Here is a 25,517-nt window from a genome sequence, read left to right as displayed (position 1 = left end):
AATTAAGGCAGCTAAAGGGAATAGGGAGTGACATCAGAGTATATCAATCAAGTATTTAACACTGTGCAGTGAAACTGCAGAGAGCTTAAAACTATTAAAACTATTGGCAGCAAATCACGGTTTAGCTTACATCAAAATTACTTCATTGCCTCATTAGCTGAATGGTTGAGTGGTGAAAAGAGGGTCTTGTCAAAGAAGGAAAAAAAAAGTATTAAACTAGTGAATTGTAATTGAATAATCAATGTTGAAATATCATTTTATCTATTCTTATAGTTGACCTTTTCCTATGACCCTGATTTCTCAATAATTATTATGATTTTGTAACATTTAAGGAAATAAAAGATATCTATTTTATTCAAGCAAGTTTAACTCATGATAACATGAATCTTTCTTTCCAGCCTCAATATGACATGCTAAAACATGCTACATGAAAAATAGTTTTAAGGCATTTTGTTACAACATATGTGTTTAAGGTGCAAATCTTCACATTTTGTCAGCTAGACAAATAGGAATTGATAGAATCACACACATTCAGCAAATAAAAAGTTGAAATTAGCTAAATTTATATTAAATTAATAAAAGTTGTAAGAAATTGTAATAAATTGATTATGGAACAACAAAATATTTTTGCTTATATTCCAAATGTACTATTTCTGGATAAGAAAAGAGGGAGGAAGGAAATAGGAAGAGAGGGAGAGAGGGAGTGAGGAGGGAGAGGAAAGAAAGAGAAGGAGGGAAAGAGAAAGGAAGAGAAAGAAAAACATTTTCCTCTTTGGTAATTCACATTGTTGTTTACCATTCATCTTGAGAAATGAAAGGGCTTATTTGATTATAAAATCATTATCTATTGAGTTCCTTTAAATTACACACTTCTTTAAGAAACACATTATGATTTACAAATTTTTATCTCTGTTAATTTGTTGGTAAATCTGATGCTGACATCTGCATGCCTTTCTCATATAGAGAGTGGGATATGCTGAAAAGTTGCCCAGCAAAGACATTCACAATTCCATCATCCAAACCTGTACGTTACTGTACATGGCAAAAATGACTTCAGAGAAGTGTCTAAATCAAAGAATTTGAGGAGTGAGATTAGCCTGCATTAATCAAATGATTTTAATCTAATCACATGGGTCCTTAAAAACAACATTTGGGGCTGTGGTCAGAGAAACATATGACAAGGGAAGAATGGTCAGAGAGAAGCAACTTTGCTGACTTTGAAGATAGAAGGGAGGTGCTCTCTAGATGTTAGAAAAGGCAAGAAAACAGAATGTTTCCAGTGTCTCCAGAAAAGAACATAACTCCATTGACACCTTAGTTTTAGCCTAGCAAGACCTGTGTCAGATTTCTAACCTTATAGCAAATTTATGCTGTTTCAAGCCATGAAGTTTGCACTAGTTTGTTATATACTCAAAACGGGAAGTTAATACATAGTGGAAAGTTACTGCCCAACAGTATGGGTCATTTTATATCTTTCCTATTGCCTCACAAAAGTTTCTTTAGAAATAATAGGGCTTCACAGTTGGCTCAGTGAAAGAATATATCTGCCAAAGCAGGAGATGAAGGAGATGTAGGTTCAATTCCTGGGTTAGGAAGATTCCTTGGAGAAGAGAATGGCAACCCACTCCAGTATTCTTACCTGGAAAATCCCATGGACAGAGGAGCCTGGTGGGCTACAGTCCATGGAGTCATAGAGTCAGAAACAACTGAGCAGGCACACAAAAGATTGCCCTAGGATATAAGAAATAGATGGATATAAGAAATGGATATAAGATAGAGATGGATACAAGAAATGGATATAAGAAATAGATATTGATATAAGAAATGGATATAAGAAATAGAACAATACTCAGTAAAATGTACAACAGTTTCTATAGAAATAATGGAAATTTCTTTCCAAATCCATATTTCCCCATTACTTCATGATTCTTTTTTAAATTAAAAAAATGCAATGGTAAAAAAGGCACACGATCATGTACTTTAGTACTATTTCATGGGAGAAAACAAATACATTTTAATGCAGTATAATAAATTCAGTGTAATAGGTAGAAGATGGTTCATAACTGTTGCTTATAAAAGATCATCTGGGCTTCACTAATATCAGTGTGTGCTTTTTTTTTCAAAATTGATGGGTTGTGTTAAAATCCAATGAAATATTTGTTTGAGATGTTCCTGTCATGAACTTTTATTGTGCTATTAAGTTTAATCACAGACAATGAGAATGGTGGCATTTATATTAGATATGAGCAAACAAGACAAGTTGAAAAATTGAATTATGTGTGGAAATTCTGCACAATATCATTTACTTTCTTGTAAATTACTCAAGTATATGGCAGAAAGTGAAGAGGAACTAAAGAGCCTCTTGATAAAGGTAAAAGGAGAGTGAAAAAGCTGGCTTAAAGTTCAACATTAAAAAAAATAAGATCATGGTATCCAGTCCCATCACTTCATGGCAAAAAATGGAGGAAAAGTCGAAGCAGTGACAGAGTCTCTTTTCTTTTTAAATTTTATTTTCAGATTTTTATTTCTTCCTTTTGTTTTATTTTTGGGCTCCAAAATCACTGCAAACAGTGACTGCAACCACAAAATTAAAAGATGCTTGCTCCTTGGAAGAAAAGCTATGACAAACCTAGACAGCATATTAAAAAGTAGAGACATCACTTTGCCAACAAAGGTCCATAGAATCAAAGCTATGGTTTTTCCAGTAGTCATGTATGGAAGTGCGAGTTGGACCATAAAGAAGGTTGAGCACCAAAGAATTGATTCCTTTGAATTGTGGTGCTTGAGAAGACTCATTATAGTCCCTTGGACAGCAAGGAGATCAAAGAAGCCAGTCCTAAGGGATATCAATCCTGAATATTCAATGGAAGAACTGATGCTGAAGCTGAAGCTCCAGTACTCTGATCACCTGATGCAAAGAAATGACTTATTGAAAAAGAACCTGATGCTGGGAAAGATTGAAGGAGAAGGGGGCAGCAGAGGATGAAATGATTAGGTAGCATTACAGAGTCAATGGACATGAATTTGAGCAAACCCTGGGAGACAGTGAAGAACAGAGGCACCTAGAGGGCTCCAATCCATGGGGTCACAAAGAGTCAGACAGGACTTAGGGATTGAACAACAGCAACAATATGGAAGAATGCAGTTACGTTGTTTAAGATAAATTCTCCAATCAGAACAGCAACAAAAACATGCTAAGGAAATTAGGCATAAAAAATGTTAAATTAAACTAATAAACATTGAATAGGCAGATCCTCACATGTGTTGACAAACTGACACTGAATAAAGTAAACAAAACTGAATCTGGAGATAAGCAAATTCCATTACTTAGTATGGATCAGTCTATAGTATGAAAAAACAACCCATGATATTTTGGTAATATCAGTTTAACCAGGAATCAGTACACTATGAATTTATATCAACGCATCTCTCATCACCTTCTGTGTGTGAATATGGTTTGGTAACATACCATGAATGATGGGTGCTGAAGAGAACTTAAAGGAAAGAAAAGAATCTCCACAATGTCTGTGGTAGTGATAGGACATAGCTAATAATGAAGAATATGTGTGCACTAGGTCACTTCAGTCGTATCTGACTCTCTGCAACTCTATGGACTGTAGCCCACCAGCTCCTCTGTCCATGGGATTGTCCAGGCAAGAATATTGTAGTGAGTTGCCATGTGCTCCTTCAGGGGAATCTTCCCAACTCAGGGATTCAACCTGTGTTTCTTATGTCTTGTTAATTGGCAGGTGGGTTCTTTACCACTAGTGCCACCTGGGAAGCCCAATAATGAAGAGTAACCCTGTACAAATCTTTCAGAGTACCTTACTATCTTAATAATAAAGCATACCTTGAGTATTCATAACAAGGCCTCAAAATCTGTGGGAAAATGATTAAATCCCTGTTCATTTTTATTCTTTGCTCTGTTGCTAGTTCCTACTGATTCCTACTTAGACTATTTTTGAAGTTAGGCAATTGTTGTTTGCTTTGATGCCAATAGATGTTCCAAACTTGACTCAGTTCCATAGAGGCAAGAATGAAGAGATAATCTGAGTAGACACTTAAATAAAATAGGTCCTCTGGACACAAGTAAAGCACAGATATACAAGGGAATATCAGAAATAAAAAATAAATGTCAAAACAGAAAAAAAACTTTTTGATGTAAGTATCACAGATCAAATATTTGTTGGGAAAAATGTTGATGAAATGTCTCTGAATCCTCAAGAAAAATATATCTGTTTACCCAGAGACTTCATAATAAAAGTTTCTTTAATATCAACTGGATATATCCAACGAGCGTTCTACAGTTTGACAAACTGCAGGTTTTTATGACTTTTCTGGGTTTAACTTATATGGTTCTCTTAAAAATAAGTATAAGTACAGTTTATTTTAAAGTATACTTTTTGGATTTCCTTAAAATTATGGTGTAACTTCTGTACAATATCTTGAGTCTTGGTGAGAGATACTGTAAGAAGGATTTATTCCATGCAGCTATGTTTAGAAGACAACATCAGTACGTGAAAGTATGAGGTAGGAAAAACCAACATCCTCATTTCCTTGCTTAATCATATTAGATCCCAGCACCTCAATATAATCAATTATTAAATTCCTTTGATCTTGTTGACTCCACCATTCTTTGCTGGAAAAAGATGAAAACAAATACAAAACAATTTGGTTAAATCCTACCATCAACTCTGCACTTAACTGGTTTTCACTTAATTCATGCTGACTGCATTTAGTTTTAATCACTTAGCAACATCTGCAGTAAATGCTTATCCTACAATTAACACCACTGTATTTTCTATTTGTTTACTTCTCATACTCTTAGACAATTGCTTTGTACCTTCCTCTCCCTCCTTAAAATTTTTACATCTCTACCCTCATTCTTATCTAATGAATTCTCTTCCTATTTCATTGAGAAAACAGAAGTGATCAGAAAAGAATTTCTACACCACCTTCCTGAAAAGACCTTCCATAATTCCCCACTATGTTGTACATAAATGTCATAGTTCTGCTAATGCAACATAAATTCGTACCTGCTCTGAACCCACTCCATCTTTTTTTCCTCTTATGTCCTCTCTCTTTTCTCCAACCAAGGATTTGTTGATGCTCCATGAAAACACCAGGCTTTTGACTATGCAGATATTTGAAAGTTTTACCTGGAAAATTCCCAGGTATTGGAATAGTCTCCATCTCACTGAGGACCTCCCTGGCCATCCTCTTTTAACAGTAGATGCCTCTAACATGGATACTTCCTTGTCCTTTACCCTGTCAGATGTTTCTCCATAGCACTTACTATCTCTGACCAACAATATTAGAGTTCATTTACATACAGCTCATAAAGTACCTATCTTGTATCAAGAGCTACATGAGTATCATCATCATCCTCATCACCATTAAAGTATATTGCACTTAAAGATTTTATGTCATCATAAATCCCAGTATAAATCTGATAACGACAAGGGTTTTATCTGTTTTGCTTACTTCTGTTTATCACCAAGTATTTATGATGAGGTACACTACATGGCAGAAAGTGAAGAGGAAATAAAAAGCCTCTTGATGAAAGTGAAAGAGGAGAGTGAAAAAGTTGGCTTAAATCTTAACATTCAGAAAACTAAGATCATGGCATCTGGTCCCATCACTTCATGGGAAATAGATGGGGAGACAGTGGAAACAGTGTCAGACTTTATTTTTGGGGGCTCCAAAATCACTGCAGATGGTGACAGCAGGCATGAAATTAAAAGACTCCTTAGAAGGAAAGTTATGAGCAACCTAGACAGCATATTAAAAAGCAGAGACATTACTTTGCCAACAAAGGGTCGTCTGGCCAAGGCTATGGTTTTTCCAGTGGTCATGTATGGATGTGAGAGTTGGACTGTGAAGAAAGCTGAGGGCTGAAAAATTGATGCTTTTGAACTATGGTGTTGGAGAAGACTCTTGAGAGTCTCTTGGACTGTAAGGAGATCCAACCAGTCCATCCTAAAGGAGATCAGTCCTGGGTGTTCACTGGAAGGACTGATGCTGAAGCTGAAACTGCAGTACTTTGGCCACCTCATGCAAAGAGTTGACTCATGGAAAAGACCCTGATGCTGGGAGGGATTGGGGGCAGGAGGAGAAGGGGATGACAGAGGATGAGATGGCTGGATGGCATCACCGACTCGATGGACATGAGTTTGAGTAAACTCCGGGAGTTGGTGATGGACAGGGAGGCCTGGCATGCTGAGATTCATGGGGTTGCAAAGATTAGGACATGACTGAGCGACTGAAATGACTGAACTGACTGAACTGACACTACATGATATACAGTGTGGGCTTGAGTGATGTTTGTGTGGCTATAAATATTTGAACTGCTTCAGGAGTATAATTATTAGTCATTATATATCTACATACCTTATTATTCTACAAATAAAGGAGCCATTAAAAAAGAAGTTGAAACTAGCCATTTTCTATTTCAAGTTTTATAGAGTAGATATGTGTTTCTGTATCTTAAAAAATTACATTTTAAATATTTACACATTTTTATGAATAGAAATGGCAATCTATTGCCCCAAGCTTGAAGAACCAAGTATTTAATTTCAAATATTTTTTGAGATAAGTATAGGATAACACCTTTTGGAAATGACTGCATCATTTTTAAAATAGTGATTGTTGCACAAGAGCCTCAGAAAATTAATTATTTCAGTACATTTCTCTGTCTTTCAAAGTCCTACATAATATATAACCTGTTTGGAAAACACTTCACTTTAATACTCGTTTCAAATGTTTATATGTGAATCATACACTCATTATAGCACTAATCATATAGTAATATAGTTAATTATGTAATCATTTGTACTTTCAGTTAGAGGAGAAACTACCTCAATACACAACACAAAGGCTAGAAAATAAAAGGTGCTATTTTTTTGTTAAACCAATCACATCTGTTCATATCCATCAATCAACCAATCATTCAAATCAGTCTTTCCAAGGCATCCACTCAGAAAACTTTTTTACAGTTCCTTGGTTTTCATTTGTGTTCTGAACATTTATTTTCCTATATAAATTATTTTTCACTAAAAAGAATTAGCATATAGATAATGACTCCATGTGTTTATAGGTGTACTATCAAAGAGGAGCATCCTTTTTGCCATGTCTGGGTGTAAAATGCAAACTATCATACACATACTAACATTCATATATATGAAAGTTACTTTATCAGTAACAAAGGCTAAAATTGAACTACATATGAAACATGGACAATTGAGTTTATGATTCACATTAAAGTCTTATACTAACATCTGAATTTAAAATTTGAAATTTCAGATATCTGAGTTCTGAACCTGAGAAAGTTTACCACTAAATCACAAGGAGGTATAGTAATTAGAACAGATATTCTACATTTTTTTTTTTTTCCAAATCCCCACTCTGTACACCTGTGCATGCATACACATCCCACCACTTTCTCTCTGGAGCATATAGAGAGCAGGAAACATGGGAGGCATGGCCAGGTGCCTTTACATCACAAGGATAGCTTGGTAACCCTGGGAACTTGGAGGCAGGCCTCTGGGCATGGCCATGGACACTACTCTCGCCCTCAGTTGCTCAGCCTGTGAGGTGGCTGTTGGATCCTAGAGATGTCTAGAGTTTCCAAGGGAGTGTCTGATTGACATGAACATATTTGTGTCTGTCAGCCTCCCACACAGTAATCCACACAAGCTTCCTGGAAAGCAGACGTCTAGTAAAACTTTCAGGATTTTTCTATAGGCATATGTGATTTTTCTTGCTGAATTTTTTCCCTGAGACAAAAAGAAAAAATGTCTTATTAGAGCGTTGAGGTTATATTTAAGAATATCACTTTTTAGTAAGAAGTAATCTCTTGCTTTACTTCAATATCTATATCCAAATGAGGCAGAAATTTTTAGACAGTATAGGACTCTGAGACCTTGATTCCTTTTTATAATTTCATTTTTTTTTCTTCTCAAATAAGCATCTCACTTTTTTAACCTAAAGCTAAACTCTTGGTTCTAATTTCCAGGCATTCAGAGGAATTTCTCCCTGGTCTGGTAAGTCATAAAACATTCGGACCCAGGACGGGACAATCAGTAACTGCTGTACAGTTTATCAAGGAGAGGAATTCCAGGTGGACCATTAAATCTTAAGCATACATCTGGTCCCTAAATAATGGTCTGGGGTGCTGACAAAGAGTCGAGGGATGGCGTCATGATGTCTGGGGAAACTGAGAAACTTGGGAACCAAAAGAAAGCCATAAAAATGACAAACTGGAAATTGCAACATTCAAATTGATTGGTTAAAAATGACATATATTAAAGTTACGAGCCAACCAAAAATGTACAGATCAATACTAGTGAAGACTGCTGTAATCCCTAACTTTGGGGTGCACTTCACCCCCTTTCAGTGTCTATGCTGAGAGTTTTGTATCTCTATCCTCTAAAATAAACTCTGCGCATGCGAGTGTTTGTGTGTTTGTGGAAGTCAATCTCCGGCTTTGTGAACGGAACTCAGGTTTCACATTTTACAAACGTGCCTGCTCCCTTAAAAATGATGGCTCAAGACTCACTAAAGCAGATCATAATTTCATTTTGTTTACAATTGGAATTTTTAAATAAATGAAAGTTTTACTGTGACATGGATTCATGACTTTTTCCTAATTAGCTATTTAGAGAATAGTTCTGGTAGAAAAAGACTTATTTAAAACAATTTATCTTTTAGTGAAACCAAGTGGGATTTCCTGAAGGGTGACACTGCTTATAAAATTTAAAAAAAAACAAAACAGTTCTTACATCTAAGATCAATAGTCTAGGAGAAAGAATTCTCTAGTTCCACTCTCAAATAAACATCTAATCACAGCTGTTAAAAGGAGAAGAGAAAAACAGTCCTCTTTAGCTGCTGGGTTGCCTTTCTCTATTGCAGCCCTATTCACAATAGCAAAGGAGTGGAACAGCCCAAATAGGGCCACCAACAGATGAATGCCTGAAGAAAAGGTGGTATATGCAGACAATGGCATATTCTTCATCTTTTCAAAAGAAGGATATTCTGCAGTAAGTGTTAACATTGATGAACCTTGAGGCTAAATGAAATAATCCATTCACAGAAAAACAAATACAACCTGCTTCCCCTTAGATAAGAGGTATCTAAAATAGTCAAAATAGTCAAACTCATAGAATCTGAGAGTGGAGTGGTTGCCAAGGGCTGGGGGAGGTCACCAGGCAAAAAGTTTCAGAATGCAAGATGAATAAATTCAGGAGATCTGCTGCACAACATTGTCTCCATAGTTAACAATACTGGATTATATGCTCAGAATTTGTCAAGAGGGTATGTCTCATGTTAAGTGTTCTTAACACAACAACCATAAAATTTAGAGAAAAAGAAAAGAAGACCTTTATCTAGAACTTAACAAAGCTTGATTACAAATTACTAGAAAGGGGCCTGTTTCAAAAAGCTACTTTCTCTTTCCCTTCTCACACCTCATTTTGGCAGTAAACTTTTCACTGTAAAACTTTTGTTTCAAATTCATAGGCATCTGGATATTTCTACCACTTATTCACCAAAAAACTAGAAAATCTGAGGTGTCCATGGTTTGTATGTTTAAAATCACAAGAGCATGGGTGTGGACTTTCTAGGTGTCACTAGTGGTAAAGAATCCACCTGCTGATGCAAGAAACACTGGTTTGGTCCCTGGGTCTGGAAGATCCCCTGGAGAAGGAAATGGCAACCCACTCCAGTATTCCTGCCCCAAGAATTCCATGGGCAGAGAAGTATGGTGGGCTGCAGTTCATGGGGCCGCAAAGAGTCAAACACAATTAAGTGACTGAGCACTCGAAATATATGATCACTGGTGTGGCTGAAAAGTGGTGTCAACTAATCCATTAGTTTTACTGTGTAGATTCTACTTCAGTCTTTAGATTCCTTGTGAAACGTCCTCAGTATAAACCCATGGCCACCAGAATGCTTTCAGTGCTCAACTGGTTTCTAAGTATTTTAGTGAGATAAAATATAAAACCCACTGTCTTACTAACATGCATCTCTAGCTTAACATGCCTAAGTAAGAATGATTCCATGTCCTCATATAGACCATAAGATATATCAACCCACTACATTTATGTTATAAATATTAAGAATGTTACTAATGCTGCTAGAATTTTAAAAAAAAATTCTCTTTAAACCTTTGTGATGAATTAATCCACATGTACTTACATAGACAAATAATTTCAATAATGCTAGAAATTTTTAAAATTTAAGACTTTTTTCCCAAATAAAGTTCAACTTTTTGCAGTTGTTTCAGCATATAATAGAGCACAAACATTATCTCAGTCATAATAATCTGCCACCTTTTAAACACCTACACGTGGATTTTGATTGCCTATGATGGTGTTGGGACTCTTTCCATACCATATTTGTTAATTAATATTCTGCTTATTGATTTAAAGTCACTGGAAACTAAACAAAGTTATTGAATGAAGCAATAAACAAATGTCCAAAAAGTTTTTAAAGCAAAATGCTATAAAAATAGTAATAAAAGTGCAATTAATTTGATGAAAAGTCAGAACTATTATTACAAAAGGAAAATACTGAAGTGATAGTAGGAATTTATTTATTCCAATCACTGTGCATATGGATTTATTTCTAGTACACAATGGAATGGAATTTTAAGCTGCCCTTGCCTACTTGGTTGTGAGCAAAAAGCCACTTGTATGCAAAAAGACCTTCAACACCATCAATGCCCTTGCTATGTCAAGAGATACAAAAGGGCTGTAAGGTTTTCATCAGCTAATGATTGAACAGCTCATGGGAGAACATTCCCTTCCAGGGACTGCTATGAACTGATCCCCGTAAACTCATATATTGAAACCTTAACCCCCAGTGTGACTATATTTGGAGATGGGGCCTTTGGGAGGCAATTAGGGTTAAATGGAGTCATGAGGGTAAGGTCCTCATGATGGAATGAGTGGCTAAGAAAGGAAGAGTGAGAAGTTGATTTCTTTCTGCCAGGTGAGGTCATAGCAAGAAGGTAGCTAGCTGTCTGCAAGCCAGGAAAAGGGCCTTCACCTCAACTGAAGCAACTAAGGTCAATGTAGGACTTCCCAGCCTCAAGAATCATGAGAAAAACATGTCTATTTTTTAAGCTGCCCATTATGTGGTGTTTTGTTAGGGTAGCCTGAGCCGACTAACACAGGTGCTTCAGAGGCAAGTGCTGGCTCCAAAAGGCATAAATGTTTTTGTCTTGGCTTGAATGGGAACTACTAATAAAATACTCATTCCCAAAGCTGTAGTCAGAGAGATTCCTGTCAGGGTACCTAAGACTAGTTTGCTAGTGCTGAGATGGGAGATCCTCATTCCAGTCCAACATTTACACTGTGGCAAGAGATCACTGGAAACTCCTCCCCAACCAGGTCCTTTGGAACAATGAAATGAGTCCTCTGAAGCCCAGCTCTGACAATATATGCTTTTCTACATCTTTGTAGCATTTTTTCCCTATAATGACTGCCCATATTCTTGGACCTTTATGTATCCTACAGCTAACCACTTTGTCTCTTATCTGCATCCCTTGCTGTTTTTATTTTTTTCCCCTGAAGCTATATAAAACTACTCTGACTCCCACATGGTAAGACCTTTAATGCCAGGAAATCAACATTTCTCCAGGAGTACCCTTCTGTGTGTGTGTGTGCTCAGTCACATCTGACTCTTTGCAACCCCATGAACCATGGCCCACTAAGCTCCTAAGTTCATGGAATTCTCCAGGCAAGAATACTGGAGTAGGTTGCCATTTCCTACTCCAGGATTGAGTATAAATACCCCAGCTCCCTATGCTCTTCAGGGATATATTTCTGAGATATTTTACACAAAGTCTCAGAATTTCTCTGTGAGAGTGAGCTCCATTTGTCTGCCATTTTAGTTGAATTACAAGTGTGTCCATTGGTCACCTTCCCTTCCCTGCATTACTTCCCCACCTCTTGCTGGCAATCCCTGCACATTCCAAATAATCTACCAGTAATCATGTCCTTATCCCTGATCTTCTCATGCACAGATCACACTAACACATACTGACATTCCAAAGAGCTGTTTCCTTTCTCTTCTTAATGGATACAAGATACACTTCTATCAAAGTATATCATACTTAAAAATGGGGTTTTCCCCCACTGTAGAGCTGGATTTCTGTATTGGGCAACTGAACTAGTAGCTTGTACTGTTTCTGCTCTGCATGGCCCTTAGCTGTTCACAGCTCAGATTGTAGGGGTATATTGGGCAGCAAAGCAATAATAGCTAAGCCTTAATAAATTCTTCAAACCTTGTTCTCAGCGTCTGACATATGGTATCTCATTTTATTATAACCACTCTATGAGGTAGCTATCATCATGTTCACCCAGGTGTACAAAAACATAAGCATGCAGAGTAGATGGTGTAACAATGTGTTTAAAGTAACAGCACTAGTAAATAGTTTACCTAAACCCAGACAGTTTAGTTCTTGAATCTGAGAAAATATACTCTCTTAACTCTCTAAGTTTCTCATATGATTCAATTTTTATTTCCACATTGGTAGAGGGTAAGGTTCATTCTTGTACTCAGGTATTTCTCATTTTAATTAAGTCACTCACTCACCCGGAGAATCTACTCCACATTCACAAGTAGATAGTTTAAGCTCTTGGTAAGAACAGAGTAACACAAGTGAGAGAAGGACCCTTGTAACTAGTTCCCTTACCACATGAAAGCAAATCATTAAGAATAAAACAAAGGAGCACCTCTATTTTTCAGTTTAACTTTTCATTCAATATTTTTTGATCTAGTAGGCTAAGGAGAGAGTATCAGTTCAGTTCAGTCACTCAGCCGTGTCCAACTCATTGTGATCCCATGGACTGCAGCATGCCAGGCCTCCCTGTCCATAACCAACTCCCAGAGTTTACTCAAACTCATGTCCATTGAGTCAATGATGCCATCCAACCATCTCATCCTGTCGTCCCCTTCTCCTCCTGCCTTCAATCTTTCCCAGCATCAAGGTCTTCCCAAATCAGTCAGTTCTCTGCACCAGGTGGCTATAAGTATTGGAGTTTCAGCTTTAACATCAGTCCTTCCAGTGAACAGTCAGGACTGATTTCCTTTAGGATGGACTGGTTGGATCTCCTTGCAGTTCAAGGGCTCTCAAGAGTCTTCTCCAACACCAGTTCAAAAGCATCAATTCTTTGGCACTCAGCTTTCTTTATAGTCCAACTCTCACATCCATACATGACCACTGGAAAAACCATAGCTTTGACTAGACGGACCTTTGTTGGCAAAGTAATGTCTCTGCTTTTTAATATGCTGTCTAGGTTGGTCATAACTTTTCTTCCAAGGAGCAAGTGTCTTTTAATTTCATGGCTGCAGTCACCATCTGCAGTGATTTGGAGTGTAGCACAAAAGAAAAATTTTGTCTCATCTCTGTTGTAATTTACATTCTAGTAAGCTGATAAAGAATATAATCCTATAAAATAAATAAAATATTTCCAAGAATTTTTAAGTGCTTTTTAAAAATAAACACAAACAAGGTGATACAATAGAACATTTGAGGTTCCTTGGTGAGGGTGGAACAATTGTGCTCAGACCTGAAAAGAAAGAGAAGCAGGCATGCAATGCTCTAAGATGGATGTTTCAGGCATAAATGATAACAAGTTCAAAGCCTAATATGGGAAGAAATTTAGAATACTGAGTGAAAACAAAGACCATGATGGCTCAGGAGTAATTAGCAAGGAGGAGAGGAGTTCAAAACCAGATGTAAAATTTAAACAGAAGCCTTTTCTATAGAGCCTGGCACGTGGAGAAGTTTGGATTTTATTCTGAGTATAATTAGAGATAGTGGAAAATTTTATGCATAAAAGACATACTCTGATTTGTTTTTTTAAAAAGAAAAACATTTAGTTTATATGAGGAGAATCAATTGACTGGGTTTGAGGGAAGAACTGATAACATATTTTGAAGCTGCACAGAAGTTTAGGTAATTGGTGGACCAAGGAGATATTGGTAAAGATGAAGAGTAGATTTACATAGGATAATGGTGTGTATGAACATCCAGTAATAAGATAGCCTCATGCTGAATTCCATAAGTTGACTATATTTCAAAGTCTCATACAGTAAATGGTGGAGGAGGAGAGAGGACATGTGTTAGCAAGGATAGAGGGTGTGCACCTGACATAATACAGAGTTCCTTTATCAAGCCAACACTGCCCCTTTATTGTAATTTCAGCATCATTGATTGGGCCTGGTCTTTGTGGAGTGTACCATGTCCATTCCATAGGGTCAAAAATCAAAAATATAGACCAGAAAAGAAAGTGAAAAAGTGCTAGTTCTCAAGTAAGTGATCCTTTTGGAGACTTATAGTCTGTGCTATAAATAAAGCATAGGTTAAAAAAAAAAAAGCTACATACCAATATATTATAGTATATTTCTATAGTGTTTCAACATCTGAAATGAGTAAATTACTCTGAAGTAGAAGAAAATATATTGCTTTACTTACATGAATTAAGAAAGTCAATGTTTAAATTTATCTGTCAAATTTGAATAAGATAAATAATCCAGGTGATTTTCTTTTACGTTAAAGTATGAGTCTTGAAATCCTCTTTGTGCTATAATTCAACCTGGAGTCAAAGTTTCATCATGCAAGAGGAGAAAATATTTCATAAAATGTCACTAACTAATCTCACACCAAATCAACCACTTATTACAGTTTTCTAAGATTCTTATTTAGGTTCCACAACTTGCAATGAATTAATCAGGGAGAGGTGGGGGGGGGCACGGGAAAAAAGGTGGCCACATTTAGTGAGGTCTAAATTGTAAATGCAATTCATTGCAGATAACATATTACCATAGTCTCTGTCTGTAATACAGAGTATTAGTTCAGATAGGAAGGTGATTTTAAATAAATATTATAATTTCACAAACTAATGAATAGCTTAGGAAAGTTCTCACTCTTTCAAATCAAGCCAGAAACTAGCATTTAAATTATCAGCTGGAACATAAATGAATACACTGATACATGGAAATCATAAATACACACCCATTCCTATGTTTTCTTTTCTCTTTCTTTTTTTCTCTCTCTCATTTTCTGGAGTTATTTACAGCACCTGTTATTCAGTTTTTAGTCTTCACATTTATGTGAACTATCTCTTAATTTTGATTGCTTTATAAAGCCATCATATTTGTCACTGTTTCCAGGATCCTACAATGATCTAGAGATTTAATATAACAGAATTTAAAATTAGATTTTGTACCATGAACACATATAATGGACTCTAGCAAATCAAACACATTTTATGAAACATAATGATGTGATCAAATAATGTAAATCAATATAATCTTTTATCCCTGTCTTTTTTGACAATGCAGGCAGAAGCATGCCTAAAAATATTCTTATGACTCATGTTTCTAGTAGTAAAAAAAGGTTCCCTTTTAATAAGTCTCCCCTCACTTCTCTCCCTTATGCCCTAAATTCTATTGTAAATACTTTTCTTTCCTTCTTTACTTATTTGTTTGTTTTCCAATGTGGTCTTTAAATTCTAGTTTCATCACATTGAAATCAATGTCATCAGTACTGTTTTCTTTTGGAGATTTATTGAGGATTTCTCTGTGGTCCGTTTCCGTGGTTTCTTTCTCTCTTAAGCTATATTGAAATATAATTAACATATAACATTGTGTAATTCATGGTGTACAGTATAATGATTTGATGAATGTATATATTCCAAAATGATTACCACAAAAAGGTTAGTTAACACACCCAACATCTCAAATATTATAATTTGTTGGGGGAGGGGAGAGGAGTGGTGAGAATTTTAAAATCTAGTGGATGATGACATTTATCTCAATGCATATATATATATATTTTAATGATAGAAATCATTTAAAAAGAGAGGTAGAATACAGGAAAAGGAAAAAAGGAGGGACAAAAGTAAATGAAAAGTAGTGAAAATTTTAGCAAAATGATAAACATACCATATAAATAAATTTAAGTTTAAATGGACTAATGGTGCACAGGTTTTTGGACTAGATTTGAACAAACAAAAATACTCATATTTCTGTTCTCTATAAGAGGTATATTTCAATGCAAAAACACAAATACGTTAAAAGTAAATAGAAATATGTATACTATACTAACAGAAAGCATAAGAGCATTAAGAGCAGATACAAAGAGCATTATAGGGTATAAGCAGGTAATTTCCTAATGATCAAATTGTGAATTTATCAAGAGATGAAAGCAGTCTAAATACATAAACATATTTAATAATGGTTTCAAATTACACACAGCCAAGACTAATGAAAGCTTTAGTAGAAACAGACATATTCAAGTCAAAACTGAAGATTTTAATATCCCTCTCTCAATAATGTATCAGTTTTAACTATAAAAACAACTTGACCTGATATTTATTGAATATTACATCCAAGAACTAAAGAATGCACATTCTTTGTCAAGGGCACATTAAACAGTGACAAAGCAGACCATATATTGGAATAGAAAAACAAATACCAATGATTTTTAAAGATATGAAACATCAGGATTTCTGCAATCTCCTCAATATTCAGAAATTAATCACACCCACACCCTCCTAAATGACTCATAGAAAATTAAAAGACCCAAAGCCCAAGGAAAGAAATCATGAAGAAAATCAGAAAATGTTACTAAAAATGTTTCAAAACTTTTGAGATACAGTAAAATAGTACTTAGATGAAAGAGTATAGCTTTAAATTACTGTGTTGAACATATTTAAACTCAGTTATAAAAGTTTTTACCTTAAAAAGCTAGAAAAAGGAAAATAACTAAGTACAGAGTGCCAGAAGGTAGGAAATAACAATACTACTACTAATTATTACAATAATAAATAATAATAATAGTAGAAATCTAAAAATAAAATCCTAGGAACAATAGATAAAACAAACCAAAGCTGTTTCTTTGATAAGATCAATAACATTGATTAACTTCTAGATATGCTAAATAAGGAAAAAAAGAGATTCAAAAATACAAATTTGGCAGTGTGATTTTTTTTTTTTTTCTACCAGGCCTAGTACTAGCAATTTAATTCCAGATTTTCAGTAATACTCAATGGGCAGCAAAACCAAGATGTCATCTTTTCCATTATGACATCTGGATCAATTAGCCAAAGAATGGACCTGGATCAGTTAGCCAAAGAGTGTTCATAGTCTCTAAATCTGCTTGCTAATGATCCAAGTGGCCTGTGCTACATCATCTAGGGCTGGTAAGGCTAGTTGTTCATTTCTTGGTCCTCAAAAGCCATGCACATATGTATAAAACCAAATAGTTCGTTGAAGGAATGAAAGAACTGTAGTGAATTTCCTATAAAAGTTGCTGTTTTGTCATTAGGAAATTTCCCTCATTATTTCCTATTAAAATACCTAATTAAAATATGTTGAATATAATCTATTTCATCTGGTATTAATAGACACACCAGTACTAAATGAAATTTTTATATTGAAGTCCTGATTTAAACAGACATAATCAGCCATTCACAAACTCTAGACCTGATTCTTCAACACTTGAAGATAGAAAGAGAAATATATACTTCATGCAAGAAAGAGAACAAGAAGAAAGAGGTGAATTTCAGAATGTCATTCTATCTTCAAGTGTCCACTCATGGGGAAAAAAAAAATATATATATATATATATGTATATATACATATATATATATATCTCACATAAATAGAGCTGTTCCCTGAAATTTCAGAAATGTGAAAAGGGAGATGCTGGGGACATCCTGGAGTGTGAAGTCAAGTGAGCCTTAGGAAGCATCACTATGAACAAAGGTGATGGAATTCCAGTTGAGCTATTTCAAATCCTGAAAGATGATGCTGTGAAAGTGCTGCACTCATTATGCCAGTAAATTTGGAAAACTCAGCAGTGGCCACAGGACAGGAAAAGGTCAGTTTTCATTCCAATCACTAAGAAAGGATTGCCAAAGAATGCTCAAATTACCCCACAATTGCACTCATCTCACACGCTAGTAAAGTAATGCTCAAAATTCTCCAATCCGGCTTCAACAGTACGTGAACCATGAATTTCAAGACGTTCAAGCTGGATTTAGAAAAGGCAGAATTCTGAACCAGAGATCAAATTGCCAACATCCTGTGGATCATTGAAAAAGCAAGAGTTCCAGAAAAACATCTATTTCTGCTTTATTAATTATGCTAAAGCCTTTGACTGTGTGGATCACAATAAACTGTGGAAAATTCTGAAAGAGATAGGAATACCAGACAACCTGACCTGTCTCCTGAGAAATCTGTATGCAGGTCAGGAAGCAACAGTTAGAACTGGACATGGGAGAAAAACCTGGTTCCAAATTGGGAAAGGAGTACGTAAAGGCAGTAAATTGTCACCTTGCTTATTTAACTTATATGCAGATTACATCATGTGAAATGCTGGACTGGATGAGCACAAGCTGGACTCAAGGTTGCCAGGAGAAATATCAATAATCTCAGATATGCAAATGACATCAGCCTTATGGCAGAAAGCGAAGAAGAACTAAAGAGCCTCTTGATGAAAGTGAAAGACGACAGTGAAAAGTTGGCTTAAAGCTCAACAGTCAGAAATCCAAGATCATGGCATCTGTTCTCATCATTGCATGGCAAATAGATGGGGAAACAGTGACAGACTTTATTTTGGGGGGCTCCAAAATCACTGCAGATGGTGACTGAAGCCATGAAATTAAAAGACGCTTGCTCCTTGGAAGAAAAGTTATGACCAAACTAGACAGCATATTAAAAAGTAGAGACATTACTTTGTCAACAAAGGTCCATCTAGTAAAGCTATGGTTTTTCCAGGAGTCATGTATGGATGTGAGAGCTGGACTACAAAAAAAGCTGAGCACCGAAGAATTGATGCTTTTGAACTGTGGTGTTGGAGAAGACTCTTGAGAGTCCCTTGGACTGCAAGGAGATCCAACCAGTCCATCCTAAAGGAAATCAGTCCTGAATATTCAATGGAAGGAAGGACCGATGCTGAAGCTGAAACTCTAGTACTTTGGCCACCCAATGTGAAGTACTGACTGATTTGAAAAAACCCTGATAATGGCAAAAATAGAAGGCAGGAGGAGAGGGGACAACAGAGGATGAGATGGTTGGATGACATCACTGAATCAACAGACCTGAGTTTGAATAAACTCCTGGAATTAGTGACAGACAGGGAGGCCCAGCATGCTGCAGTCCATGGGCTTGCAAAGAGTCGGACATGACTGAGTGACTGAATTGAACTGGGCTGGCTTGTCATCTTCTGGAATCTAGCGTAGGCTTAGCAGAAAAAAAATAAATGAACTATTGTTGTTCTGACACCCCAAATTTGTGTAGAATATCACACAGTATGCTCAATATTTCTAGAAGATAATGATTCCCAGATATTTTTGCTTCTAGTGAGAAAATTTTAAACTAAAAACTCCCAGTGGGTTTTGTTGCTTTACAGTTATTACTAGATGACAAGTAACAACAGGGACTCTATAAATTCCTGAAATTGTGATGCTGGTATGTCCACAGACATCTAGTTTTACTGAAAATGGAAAATGGTTCAGTAAATAGAGATAAATACAGAGTTTTGAGTGATAGTAATTGATTTACTAAAATAATAGGCTGTTTGTTTTATATATCTAAGTAAAAGTTTCAGTTAATAATCAGTATTATTTTAATCACAGTATTAATATAGATGCACATTAGTGCCTTGCCTGCCATGGCTTGTTATTTTTTATAACTGCAAACTAGAGAAAGTTAAACTTCAGTTTTCAGGTTCAAGCACATTTCTGGATCTAACCTTTGAAAAATGAAGATGAATAACTAGATAATTCCTAAGAATATATTCAACATTTAGATATCTATGTTGCTGCTGTCTCTGCACTGTATTTTTAACTCTATTTAAACTTGACATTTATTTTTTCTTGTTTCTAACCAGTATTTCATTTTCTACTCCAGTTTTAGAATCGTACTAGACACTTGCTTTATCTTCATTTACATCTGTGTCTCAAATCCTTACTTCTTGGACTAACTTTCCCTGAGGAAGGAGCCTCTCCTTACATCCATGTGTAATCTTTTTAGGGTTGCACATTCTATTTCTTCATACTGGTCTTTGATATTGGATCTTCATCCTATGCTTCTAGAACTCATTCCTCTCTGATCTTAATAGCCTTCTTGCATGTTAATTGCTCAGTCAAGTCTGACTTTTTGCAACCGCATTAATTAAGCCCACCAAGCTGCTCTGCCCATGGCATTCTCCAGGTAAGAATACTGGAGTGGGTTGCCATTCCCTTCTTCAGGGGATTGCCCCGACCCTGGGATTGAACCCAGGTCTCCCACATTGCAGGCAGATTCTTCACCGTCTGAGCCACCAGGAAAGCATAATAAAGTGAGAGTGCTAGTGGCTCAGTTGTTTTGTCTGACTCCTTGTGACCCCACAGGCTGTAGCCCACCAGGCTTGTCTGTCCATGGAATTCTCCAGGCAAGAATACTGGAGTAGATTCTTACTATCTGAGCCACCATAGAAGGCCCACAGCCTTCTTAATCAGCACCTAATTCCTTTCTTTTAGGTACCTTAATTTTCTTCTCTGTCACATCACAAAGACTCTGCATGTCATTGCTTTCAGCATCTCCTGAAGTGTCTTTTCCTATCATGTTCACACTCAATGCAACCTCGTATTTGCATTAAGTAACAAATTCTAGGTGGCAAGAATACACAGAAGAACTATACAAAAAAGATCTACATGACCCAGATAACCATGGTGGTGTGATCACTCACGTAGAGCCAGACTTCTTTGACTGTGCAGTCAAGTGGGTCTTAGGAAGTACCACTAGGAACAAAGCGAGTGGAGGTGATGGAATTCCAGTTGAGCTATTTCAAATCCTAAAGGATGATGCTGTGAAAGTGTTCCACTCAATCTGCCAGCAAATTTGGAAAACTCAGCAGTGGCCACAGGACTGAAAAAGGTCAGTTTTCATTCCAATCCCAAAGAAAAGCAATGCCAAAGAATGTTCAAACTACTGCACAATTGCACTCACCTCACACACTAGTAAAGTAATGCTCAAAATTCTCCAAGCACAGCTTCAACAGTACATGAACCGCGAACTTCCAGATGTTCAAGCTGGATTTAGAAAAGGCAGAGGAACCAGAGATCAAATTGCAAACATCCTTGGATCAACAAAAAAGCAAAAGAGTTCCAAAAATACATCTACTTCTGCTTTATTGACTATGTAAAGTGTTTGACTGTGTGGATCACAAAAAACCGTGGAAAATTCTTAAGGAGATGCTTGGAAAGATTGAAGGCAGGAGGAGAAGGGGAAGACAGAGGATGAGGTGGCTGGATGGCATCACTGACTCAATGGATATAAGTTTGAGTAGGCTCCAGGAGTTGGTGTGTGGACAGGGAAGCCTGGTGTGCTGCAGTCCATGGGGTTGCAAAGAGTCGGACATGACTGAGTGCCTGAACTGAACTGAAACTGTGGTAGGGGTAATGGTGGTAATGGTGACCTCGTTCAAAAGGACTTACTCCAGGGGCTCCCACGACTCTTGTAGTCAGTGCTGCTGACCCCGCAGCAGGTCAACATCAACACATGCCTCTGCCAGAGACTCCTGGAGTCTCACAGGCAAGTCGGGATCAGTCTCTTTTGGTGTCACTGCTTCTTTCTCCTGGGTCCTGGTGCACACAAGGTTTTGCTTTTGCCCTCCAGGAGTCTGTTTCCCCAGTCCTGTGAAAGTTCAGTAATCACATCCCACTGGCCTTCAAATCTAAATTCCCTGGAGGTTCTCAGTCCCTTTGCCAGATCTCTAGGTTGGGGAATCTGTTGTGGGCCCTAGAACTTTTGCAACAGTGTGAGAACTTCTTTGATATAATTGTTTTCCAGTTTGTGGGTTGTCTGCTCAGCAGCTTTATGGTGGGGCTAATGGTGACGTCCTCCAAGGGGATTTATGCAACAAGCCACTCTTCCTAGGTCTGTTGCAGCCAGAGCCCCTGTCCCCCCTGTTGACCTGTGCCTTTGCAGGGGACACTCAAACACTCAAAGGTAGGTTTCTCTCAGTCTCTTGTGGGGTCTCTGCATCCTGGTGCATACAAGGTTTTGTTTGAGCCCTCTGAGCATCTCTGGTGGGCATGAGGTTTGATTCTAAATGCAGTTTCGCCCCTCTTACCATCTTGTTGGAACTTCTCCTTTGCCCTTGGACATGGGGTATCTTTTTTTGTTTGGATCCAACATTCTCCTATCAATGGCTGTTCAGTAGTGGGTGGCAATTTTGGAGTTCTTACAGTAGAAGATGAGCACATATCCTTCTACTCCACCATCTTGATGAACTGCAGGGAAAAAAGACAGAGGAAGCTTCTGACATAGACATTAGAAGGGGGATGGAGAGTGCCCCACTCTATCATAACTGATAGTTCTAAGAAAATGGTGTAGAGTGGAAGCTAGTCAAGCCAGAGAGTCTAACAATATGACTTAGAGGGGAGTTTGAGGTCACATCCTGTTAGTTTGACCTCTGAAGAGGCTGGAGAGGGAGGCAATCCATTCAGATGGCTGACCAGGGTTACATGACTGAGTCACAGTAATGACTCTGGGTACAACACGTAGGCGAGTTTCCCTGGTGAGCAATGCTTGTGTATTGTCACACATCAATTCAGGAAACTAAAGCTGTCCATGACTGTACAATGATTGGACAAATACCTCAGTGCTTGAAACATTCCTGAATTCTGCTCTATGTAGTTTTTTCTGGCTGAATTTAATCTGTATATTTTTTCAGCTGTAACAAACTTCATTATAAGAGTAATATCTTTCAGTAAGTTCTGTGAATCCTTATAGAAAATTATGAAATGTAAGGATAATCTTGGGACCCCCAAACTTGCAATTGGTATTAGAAGTAAGGGTAGTCTTTTTTTTTTTTTTAATTAATTTATTTATTTTTTCAGTGGGTTTTGTCATACATTGACATGAATCAGCAATAGATTTACATGTATTCCCCATCCCGATCCCCCCTCCCACCTCCCTCTCCACCCGATTCCTCTGGGTCTTCCCAGTGCACCAGGCCCGAGCACTTGTCTCATGCATCCCACCTGGGCTGGTGACCTGTTTCACCATAGAACTGCCATATGACCCAGCAATCCCACTTCTGGGCATACACACTGAGGAAACCAGATCTGAAAAAGACACGTGCACCCCAATGTTCATCGCAGCACTGTTTATAATAGCCAGGACATGGAAGCAACCTAGATGCCCATCAGCAGATGAATGGATAAGGAAGCTGTGGTACATATACACCATGGAATATTACTCAGATGTTAAAAAGAATTCATTTGAACCAGTTCTAATGAGATGGATGAAACTGGAGCCCCTTATACAGAGTGAAGTAAGCCAGAAAGATAAAGGGTAGTCTTATAGACTATATTTCTTCTAACATTTCAGACTATATTTCCTCTAACATTTCAGTAGATGAAAGGTCTGTGGGTGAAAGTTTGAAAGAAATTGGATATTTGCATACAGTATCAAATTGGATATTTGAAAGTACCTCAGTCAGATATTTATTAATTATAAAAGGAAAAATAATAATTGGAGAAACCTAAACAATGTCATCTTAACAAAGAGAATCAAGGTTATGTCAGTAATACTAAGACATAGTCACATCACATGCAACAGTTCCCCTTTCCCTGCCATCAATATTCTACACTGAATTTAGGACAAGGAACAGTATCATTTCTGTGGTTCCTTCTAAAAATACAGGTAACCTTAATATAATCATGAGGAAACATTAGACAAAACTGAAGTTGAGAAATGTTCTACCAACAACTGAACAGAACTATTCTAAAATTTCAAGGTCATAAAAAATAAGGAAAGACTAGATAGTTGGCACAAATGGAGAAACCTAAGGAAATATAATGACTAACTGAAATGTGGGATATTGGATTGGATTGGATATTGGAATAGAAAAAGTATATAAACAGAAAAACATAAAGTCTGAACTTTGGCTTGGAGTACTGTACCAATATTAACTTCTTAGTTTTGATCATTGTACTGTGGTTGTATAAGACGTTAACATTATTAGAAGCTAGACAAAAGGAAGAGAAGGCAACCCACTCCAGTACTGGCATGACATGGCAACCCACTCCAGTATTCTTGCCTGGAGAACCCCATGGAGAGAGGAGCCTAGTGGGCTACAGTCCATGGAGTTGCAAAGAGTCGGACATGACTAAGCACAGGCCAAAGGAAAGTGGGAATCACTTTTTACAACTTCAGTAAGTCTAAAACCATTTCAGAAAGAAAGAGGGAAAGAGGAAAGAAAAGAAGGAAGGAAGGGAAGGAGGAAGAAAGTCAATATGAAAACTCTATACTTAATGTAAAAAAAAAAGATTAACCATCTGTTTCCAGGTAATTTTTATTTATGAATTTAAAAAAAACATAATTTTAGTTATACCTGTGTTTCTTTAATTCTTTTAGCTCTCATCTGAAGATTGGAAAGAACTGGAAAGTGTTTCATATATACAGATACATGAATTTCATGAATTACTATAAAGAAGCAAATTTTCTTGGAGATTTGTTATCAGTAATTTTTAAAAGCACCTCCTGGTAACAGTTCAGGCAGATTTGAGAATGCTTAGTTTAGATCATAAACTACTTGATGATCCTACTATAGCAACAGAAAATGCATACGAAATGTTAGGAAGTGCTGTTAACTGAAGGTATATCATAAATGAATGTAACATCCTTCTACAATTATAATGCAATTTTATGGCAAAACAAGATAACATTTTTTCACAACTTCTCTGTAGTGCATCTGTTGTGGAAAGCTAGGCAAATGTAAACATTTTACAGATGCATTTTCTAAAGGAAAGAAAACTGTCTTAAACAGAAACAACTTGGTTTGAGAAATATAAAAATAATGAGTATATATCAAAAATAAAAGCTATTGCCATGAAAATATTACACCTTTAAGCACTCATGGAACCATAATTTGGTGGTATATCATTATAATATCTGGTATTTGAATATATGATATGTACTCTTTCAGTTCAGTTCAGTCACTCAGTTGTGTCCGACTCTTTGCGACCCTATGAACCGCAGCATGCCAGGCCTCCCTGTCCATCATCAACTCCCGGAGTCCACCCAAACCCATGTCCATTGAGTCGGTGACACCATCCAATCATCTCATCCTCTCTCATCCCCTTCTTCTCCTGCCCTCAATCTTTACCAGCATCAGGGTCTTTTCAAATGAGTCAACTCTTCGCAGCAGGTAGCCAAATTATTGGAGTTTCAGCTTTAACATCAGTCCTTCCAATGAACACCCAGGACTGATCTCCTTTAGGATGGACTGGTTGGATCTCCTTGCAGTCCAAGGGACTCTCAAGAATCTTCTCCAACACCACAGTTCAAAAGCATCAATTCTTCAGCACTCAGCCTTCTCCACAGTCCAACTCTCACATCCATACATGACCACTGGAAAAACCATAGCCTTGACTAGATGGAACTTTGTAGGCAAAGTAACGTCTCTGCTTTTTTAATATGCTGTCTAGGTTGGTTATAACTTTCCTTCC

This window comes from Cervus elaphus, chromosome 5 (assembly GCF_910594005.1).
Source record: "Cervus elaphus chromosome 5, mCerEla1.1, whole genome shotgun sequence".
Taxonomy (NCBI): domain Eukaryota; kingdom Metazoa; phylum Chordata; class Mammalia; order Artiodactyla; family Cervidae; genus Cervus; species Cervus elaphus.
The sequence above is the reverse complement of the archived record's forward strand: the minus strand, read 5'-3'. Positions refer to the sequence as shown.